Raw genomic sequence first — 8,595 nt, forward strand, 5'->3', positions numbered from 1 at the left:
GTGCCTGTGTCTGGCCATTTGGGCAACTATCACCTGGAAGATGTTCTCACTGTGGTGGCCTGCTTTTAACTGTCAAAGCATGTTTTTCTGGCCCCAATTGGCCAGGAGGCCAAGTCATTCTGTAAAATACCCCAAAATCCATGTTCCTTCAGAATTAAAACAAAAGACCACTATATATATATATATATAGAGAGAGAGAGAGAGAGAGATCTGTTGGGTGATGTTTATTGATATATCTACAGTGTTAAAGCAATTTCAAAGCCTACCAGTGCCTCTATCATCATAATACAATGAATTCTAAATTTCTATATGTTTTGCTGTTTGCCTTTGGTTTTCTTCTCATAGAGCAGTTAGAGCTCCCCCTGACCCCTTCACTAACCAGGATGTGGGGACAGCTGCCCCTACAGCCACAGCTCCTGCCAGCAGGTCTCATCCCGTCTGGCAGCTGGGCATGCAGGGTGTGTGCTGGGGGGATGTGGGGTTTGCAGGCGGGTGGTGAGAAGAGGGGTGGGGGCATGTGGGTGGCTATGGATGGATATGGGGGGAGATGGGGTGTGTGGGTAGGTGTGGTTGGATCATGGGGGAACTGTGGGGGGCACTGCTCAGGAGGGGTGAGTCCCCTGCCACCTACAGGGTGCAGCACCCCACAAAGCTCATGGGCTGCCCCTCCCCAGGACTACAGCCCCTCAACAGGGCCTATAGCCCCCTGAACAGGCCACATGCCCCTAAACAGGGCCACATGCCCCTCAAATAGGGGCTACCCTACCACAGGGCCCATGTACCCCCCACCTGGTCCTACCCCCTGCTTGCTCCCCCAGCCCCACCTCCTGATGGCTGCCCTGCCCAGCCCCAGCATCCTGGCACTTAAAAAACAAAAAAAAGAAGCCCTGCACTCACTGGCTGTAGCAGCTGCCATCAGGGCCTCTGGGGCCTCATAGGAGAGCCCCCACACACAGCCACGCACTGTTAGACAGCACGGGGTACCATGCAATACTCTGCCAAGCTGCGCTGTACCCGCGTGATCTGACAGCAGCAGTGTGGGTGCTAGGCAGCTGGGGCTGATCCCAGATGCCCCCTGCTGCCCTACACAGCATGAGGGAACTCTCCTATAAGGCTCCAGAGGTCCTGACAGCTGCTGCTACAGTTGGTGAGTGCAAGGCTTTTTTTTAAATTTAAAGTGCTGGGAAGCTGGGGCTGGGCAGGGCAGCCATCAGGGGGCTGGGAGAGTGGGGGCAGGGGCTGGGGGAATGGGTGGGGGATGGGGCCAGGTGGGGCAGCCATTGGGAGGTTGGGGGAGTAGGAGGGGGAGTGATCGTTTGGACTCTGGGAGCAGGTGTGGGATAGGACCAGCGGGATCCTCCCATGGTCTCCTCCCCCTCCTGCAGCCCCACACCACTCCCTACTTACTGGCATGGAGCCTGGGTCCAGCTTCCTGTGGTGCTTCAGCATAGAGATGCTTTGGCTGGCTGCCAGAGCCACTCTGTGGAGGACCGGAGCCTCTGTTGCCCCAGGGCATGGTTGGGGACTGAGCCTTTGTTGCCCCAGGGCATGTTTGGGGACCATGGCCTGCCATGCCTTGTTCACTCGGTGTATTTTTTTGACCCCTGGATTTCCAGGGGTCTGAATTTGTAGCGTGGGGAATACTTTTTTGTTCCCTCACGTGCCTCTTGCAGCATTTCAAATGGCTTTGAGACGCTGCAAGAGGCACATGTGCACTCATCTGGACGCACCCCCTGACTTCTTCCCTGCATGCCCAAGCAGTACTCTTATACTCCTCCCTGGTTGTTTGTTCAAGTTTCCATTTCTTTAAAACTTCCTTTTTGTGATTTAGCTTACTGAATAGTTGCCTGCTAAGTCAGTCTAGTCTTCTGCCATACTTGATAGTTTTCCTGCACATTGAGATGGTTTGTTTCTGCATTCTCAGTATGGTGTCTTTAAAGTACAGTCAGCTGTTCTGGACTCTTCTCTCCCTCAGACTGGCTTCCCATGGGATCCTACCCTTCCCATGTATTCCCTGAGTGAGTCAAAGTCTGCTTTTCTGAAGTCTAGGGTCCTTACTCTGCTGCTCTCCATCTGTTTTTTCCTCAGAATCCTGAACTCTATCATCTCCTGGTCACTGCTGCCCAAGTTGCCATCCAAAACTACATTCTCCACCAATTCATCACTGTTTGTCACCAGCAGGTCAAGAAGAGCATGGCCCCTAGTTGGCCATTCCAGCACTTGCACCAAGAAGTTGTCCCCAACACTCTCCAAAACTTCCTGGATTGCCTGTGCACTGTTGTATTGCCCTCCCAGCAGATGTCAAAGTGATTGAAGTTCCCCATGAGAACCAGAGCTTGTGATTGGGAAACTTCTGCTAGCTGTTTGAAGAAAGCCTCATTCACCACATCCTTGTCTAATGGTCTATAGCAGACCCCCACCCTGACATCACCCTTGTTGCTCTCTCTATATCAGATGTTGACTTATAAACACTATCCCCAGAACTGGGTTGCTGTCTTTAAATGATGCTGTTGTGCAGTGATGGTAATCAGAATGGCAAATCACTAACCACATTGAAGTTATTATCAGTTGATTGATAAAATTGGTTTTCAATTACAATTTCATTGGAAACACAGATGGAAATTGTTCTTTGCCAAATGGAGTAAGGTAAGATAGGCAATAAAAAAACTCTCTCATACTCCTCATTACAAAATGAAAGTAAGAGAAAAAAGAATTATGTAATTTATCTAGGTCCTTTGTGGCTGCTTCTGTTATATATTCTTTTTGTAAAAAAAAAAGGATAAAAATGACCTTCACTGATTTATCCCTCATGCATTTGATGGATTAGTCATTCAAAATAGGATTTGATTCTATGCTACTCAGGGCACCTGAGTACAATTATAATCAAACCCTAAAACTAAATAGTTCTAACCTGCCTTATCTCATTTTTCCAGGAAAAAGTTTCACTAACAAGCCAATAACAAAATTTAGTACGCACTGCCTGCAGTACAGAAGGGTATATTAAGACATAAATCTTGATTCTATACTTGGGATAGGTTTGTTGGACCCACAGAGTTGAGATTCAGAGATTCATGGGGAGCTAGGGAGTGGAAGGAAACAGTGTCTGAAAAAACGGGTTGTACTATTGCTTCCTGGACTTGCTGTCATCTTTCCTTTTCTTCCTCTGTATGATTTTGCATAATCTGAGGTTTTTATATGATTCCTGTCTGTCAGCTCAGTACCAATAATAAGGCTGAAAGAAGTTTTTTTCCATTCATTTGGTTTCCTATTCACCAAGAATCCTATGTCACTTTATTCATCTAAACGGCAGGCAAGCACCCACACAAGTCCATTGCTGGATGGGGAAAGTCCCACAATTAATCAGTGTTAGACAAAGGAGGGCCCTTCCATGTTTTAATCCACTAGCTGACTACCTAAGGCAGTGATTCGCAACCTTTTTTCCAACTCAAGATTCCCTTCATTAAATTTGAGGCCTCCTTCAGAAAATGCCAGCTCTTAGCTGTCACTTATTTTTGGACTACAGAAAAGAAACAGAGCAATACTTCTGTTGCAAAGAAGTTGGGAAGGCCACAACAGGGATGAATGGCTTTAATATTATGAATTCCTATTTGAAATCTCTGGATTTATCTTGTGAGTCACGTTTGCACACCTAACAATGCTAACATTGTGTGGCATACTGTGGCACCTTTGAAAGGATCTTAAGGTATCCCAGGGTTCCCCAGTACGGCTGTGGAAGCTTCAGTCCCTGATTTGATTTGGCAAAGATTTGGCCTGATTAAGTGCCCGAATCTCCAAATCCGAATTGAATCAGACAACCCTTTAATCTCTCCAAATCAAATCGGAAACCTCCAAATTGATTTGGACAGATTTGGAAGATTCAGAGATTCAGATGTAGAGACAGCTTTGAATGTTTTTTCTACATACCTCTAGGTAGCAGGCAGCTCGTGAGTGCTGCAATGCTGGGGCTCATGGAGTGTCCCACAGAAGCATGGGGAACTCCCCAGCGTGCTTGGCAGCAGGCCCAGAAGTGGACCAGAAGCACTTCTGGTCCACTTCCAGGTCCACTGGGGAGTGTGCTGGGGGCCTCCTCTGCACACCCCTGGCTCAGCGACTGGTGCCTCCTGGGTCTGGAGGTGTCACCCGAGGTCCCTGTGCAGCTGATTGCTGAGCTGGGGCGGCACGGCAACCCCCACTGCACACTCCCTGGCAGACCCGGAAGTGGACTGGTAGTACTTCCAGTCAACTTCCTTTTTCACTGCTGAGCATGTGGATGGCTCCCCTGCACTCCTGTGGGATGCTCCATGTACTCCAGTATCACAGTGATCACAAGCCATGCCGCTACCTGAAGGCATGTAGAAAAAACTTTTAAAGCTGTGTATGCCTGAATCACTGATTCTTCAAATCAGCATCAAATCTTCAAATTCAGATTCAGCTGAATCAAATCAGGGCCAGTGATCCGAATCAATGAATTGAATCACTGTCCCTGATTCAGGCCAAATCCAATTCAAATAGGGCCCACTTCACACACCCCTATTCCCCAGCACCCTGGTTGAAAATCACTGGTCTAGGACACTTGTTCAAGAAGCAGGAAACCCAGGTACTATGTTCCTTAAGTGCTTGAACCTACATCTCCCGTTTCTGGGCAGAGTGATCTAGCTATTAGGCTACGGGTTAGTAACTAGTGCTCCTCCAGCCCTCCTTTGGAAGCTGAGCTACTGCACCTTGTAACTAGTATCTGGATAAAATGGATGGAGAGCAGTGGGGATGTTTCTGTCCTACTGGGATCAAGGATCCTGGTTAAGCTGAGCACCTCCTCGCCTAACAATCCAGAACGGTGTCTATCTTACTGAGCTAAACACATTCTATCTTACTGTTTTTCTTCCTGGCTCTGCATACCTCCCTCTCTTGGATGCTCAGGGGGGCACCTTTTATATCCACATGTAATTTACAGATTACCTAAAATCTGGAAACAAACCACTGCTTGAAGCAACCTATTCTCACAGATTCTAAATCAGAATATTTAATATTGCAAGTTTGTGACTCATTATCCCTTTACCCTTCTGTGCTGCCTCTGAAACACTGTTGAGTAGTAGAGTTGGAATGTGAATGGTTTTTGCACTTTCAGAGGGAGAGGCAGCCCTTGTCTCAGAGTCTAGCTGTAATGCTGAACAGCTAATACAAGGTTTTAGGATGCAAGAACTCCCTAATTCAGAAATTCACGTAAGCAACTGTTTAACATACAGAAGTATGTGCATTTGTGGGCTTTTGTCTTAAGGTTAGTTTTTAGCTATAAGTTCATAAGACTGTGAGTTGAGAATTTGACTTAAGGCTCTTATTTCCGTTTGCAACATTGGAAGAAGCCTAACACACAGTGGAGGAGGTTGGATGCTACCTGGAAGAGCAAAAGAAAGTGAAGAGGGCACTGCATACTACAGGGTACCCTTGGAAGAAACAGGCTCTTTTTTGAGTTAAGAATTGTTTAGCCATGACAATATTGAAGTACCTACATGTTTCTGTAGCATTTTGTGACAGATGCTTACAGGAAAGTTTCTCCTAAAAAATCATTTCCAAGAGGGGATACCCGAGAGGAAAAAAGGCTGAGTATTTATTTGGTCTGAGGCTGATTAGAAAAGTGTGAAGATAACAAGACTGCACATCTAGTAGCACCTAATTAAAAAGTACTTTAACAATAGGTCACTGCCAGGGGTTGTTACCTGTGAAAAACATCACCTGATTTGCTATTGCATTGGAGTGTTGTTGACAAGTACATAGGCAACTATGGATAAAGAAGGGGGTTAGAAGTCCCTGAAGGGAGAACTTATGTAACTCAATGCAACTTTGTCCTGACATTGACCAGTGAATGTCTTGTGAGAGACAACTCTTAAAATATTTAAATTATCTGCAGCATATCTCATACTGTTACATTGATCAGAGGGAATGAGATCCAAGAATAATTTTTAATGCATCTTGAATATAACTCACTTGATAGAATTTTTTTTTTTTTTAACCAGGAAACCATGAAACTATAGGTTCCTTGTTTAATTGTGACTGTTATTTGTAACTAATGAAGAAAACAAAGTGGTCTTATGTGGTCTACTGATAATGTTAGGTTTGTTTTAAGAATTTACAATTTATAAATTACAGAAACCAATGTCTTGGTAGTACTATTTGTACAATATAGATGCTGAATCTCAGGTGGGGTAAATTGTCCAGTTGGCATTGTTCTATTGATTCCAGTGTTGACTTAAACAAGATAAAGTTATGACCCCTACAAATTTAGTCTGAGCTAATGTTTGTGCAACTTAAACTACCTTTTCTTGCTTCCAAAAAAATGATTTATCCCTATAGCATATAATAGCCTGCAAACCATACCTTTTTAAAGGCCCTTATAGAAGTGGTTGAAATTTACTGAATCACTGAAAATTTGAAAGCAACAACTTCCCCAACAAACATTTTTTGCTATTTTTATTTAGAAATTTTCTGTTGTGCGCATCAAATAATCTAGTTTTCTGTTACAAAGACATGCTATATGTGATATCCTTGTCTTTTAAATTGCATTCAAGTTACACAATGTGAGTCAAGTCATATTAATGTATTTATTTAAAGCATGTTGACTTTAAAATTCTTTTTTTTGTAACATGAAATAAAGTTAGTGCTGCATGCATAAAAAGTTTGTTTATTTATGGAATATATTTTACTATATGCCAATATGTAAACTCCTTTGACAAAGTGCATAAAGTAGTAACACTTTAACAACAGCATTCTTACCATCTTATAGTTCTCCACTTCCAGAGCAATCTTTAAACTGCCAAGGGTTTTACCCATGTGTCGGGGTTGGCTTATGATACCTAGTCTGTGCTTGCACTATTCTCTTCCTTTTATTTTATGAGTCGTCAGTATGCCCCGACTTTCCCACCTGCCACATCTTTGATGTTGTTATTATTAATATTAATTTTAGATGTTATTAGTTGGGAGGGTTATTTTCTTTTAGTTTGATCTTATGGTAACCTTTTAATGGGGCTCACACACAGGTTGCATATACCATTCGGATATACGACCGAACTTGTAGTTAGATATCCAGCCACAGTTTAGTTAAGACCATTTACTTCTCTTTATTTTTCTATACAGATTCGCTCAAGTTCCACACGCAGTCAAACAGAAGATGTTCGTTGTGTAGCTTTCAAACCTCTTAAAGTATTAACTTTGTAACTCTTCGCAAACACACACAACAACTTTGTTTTTTTTTTTTTAGCAGTTAAAACACAAATGAACTGAACTTAGTCCTAATGAACTGAATCACTCCTGGAATCTTCTTTCCTTCCTTTTATTTTCATTCAGTGTCTTCCAACTTTAAGAGAGCTCTTATCTCCTCAGATCTCTGTGCATGAACTCCGTTTATCTTTACTCCAACTGAAGTCACCAATCTGTCTTCTCTCTGACCTGTAAGCTTGAATCTTCTTGACACCCAACAGAAACAGTCTTTTAATGTAAACAAAACATTTTTAAGTATAAATCCTTTTTTTCCTGTTCTTACTGTTACCGACGGTAGTCTTGCATCACTCAGAGCCTTTCTGGGAATCCTCCCTCTCACTCCGTTCCCCCTCGAATCACATGAGCGCTATTAGCTTCTTCACAGCTCCTCCGCAGGATCTCTCTTCCTTCCCTTCTCTCCCGACCTCGTGTTTTCCTGCCGCTCCCTTCTCAGAGCTTCTATCTGAATGATGCAACAGCTCTGGGAGCGGCACTCTGTTCTCCCCTGCCGCGCTCGCCCCCATGCTTGCACTTGCTTCCTCACACCACGTAATTCATTTTCCTCATTTCCATAGTATCCAGCACTCCTGGGTATTCAAAGGAGCATAGCTGCTGCTGTGGTACAGGGTTTGAGGCACTGGTTAGAAAGTTTCGTGCTGTAGTTCCAATCAAAGTGAGACTGATTCTTCTCTCATTTGCAGAACAGGAGTGATGCAACTGAGGAAATGAATGGATTGATTACACTTTTGGGCTAAATACAGACAGTCAAAAAGCCAAAGGCTAAATTGATTCTAAGATGCACAGCTTAAATTGAAACAGAATTGAACAGATATTTACCTTTGATTCAGGAAATGCAGCAACATGTCTGCAGTGGCTCAGGCCAGAAGCTGAAGGGTACTATAGCCCAACTCTCTGGCTATATGTTCATTTCCTCTTCCTACTGTTCCCAAGGTCTCTGGGATTTGCAGTCCAGAATTACAACAGCAGGACTTGGCAGGATTGCTCATCACTTCCTCTTCCTGCTTCCAAGTGTCTCTGGGATTTGTAGTCCACAGTTGCAGCCTGCAGTAAGTTTGAGCAGGGGGAAGGGGTGTTTAAGCTCCCCTCCCTGGCTCCAGACCCCAGCTGGGGTTTGCTTGGGGGAGGGGCAGCCCCCCTTGCCTTGTAGACTGGGCTGCATCCACAGCCAGGCTTGCCCCCCCACTCTAGCCAGCCCTCACTGCTCCAGCTAGGGAGCAGAGGGACAGGGCCAGCCTGGCTCTCTGGAGCAGATAGCACAGCCCAGTCCAGCCCAGGGCTGAAAACCATGCTGGGATACTGGGGGACTCTGATATAACTTGAACA

The 8,595-nt window shown here is 44.6% G+C and overlaps 1 long non-coding RNA gene across 1 annotated transcript; it reads right to left on the reverse strand.

The window, feature by feature from the left end:
- Positions 1-7,087: 7,087 nt before the first annotated feature.
- On the reverse strand, positions 7,088-8,250 carry LOC109280887 (uncharacterized). Its single transcript, XR_002087345.2, has 2 exons — positions 8,089-8,250; positions 7,088-7,968 (listed from the first exon to the last, which is right to left on the reverse strand). It is a non-coding gene; the product is annotated as an uncharacterized LOC109280887 (long non-coding RNA).
- Positions 8,251-8,595: the final 345 nt, after the last annotated feature.

The sequence above is a fragment of the Alligator mississippiensis genome, chromosome 9 (genome assembly GCF_030867095.1).
Source record: "Alligator mississippiensis isolate rAllMis1 chromosome 9, rAllMis1, whole genome shotgun sequence".
NCBI classification, from domain to species: domain Eukaryota; kingdom Metazoa; phylum Chordata; order Crocodylia; family Alligatoridae; genus Alligator; species Alligator mississippiensis.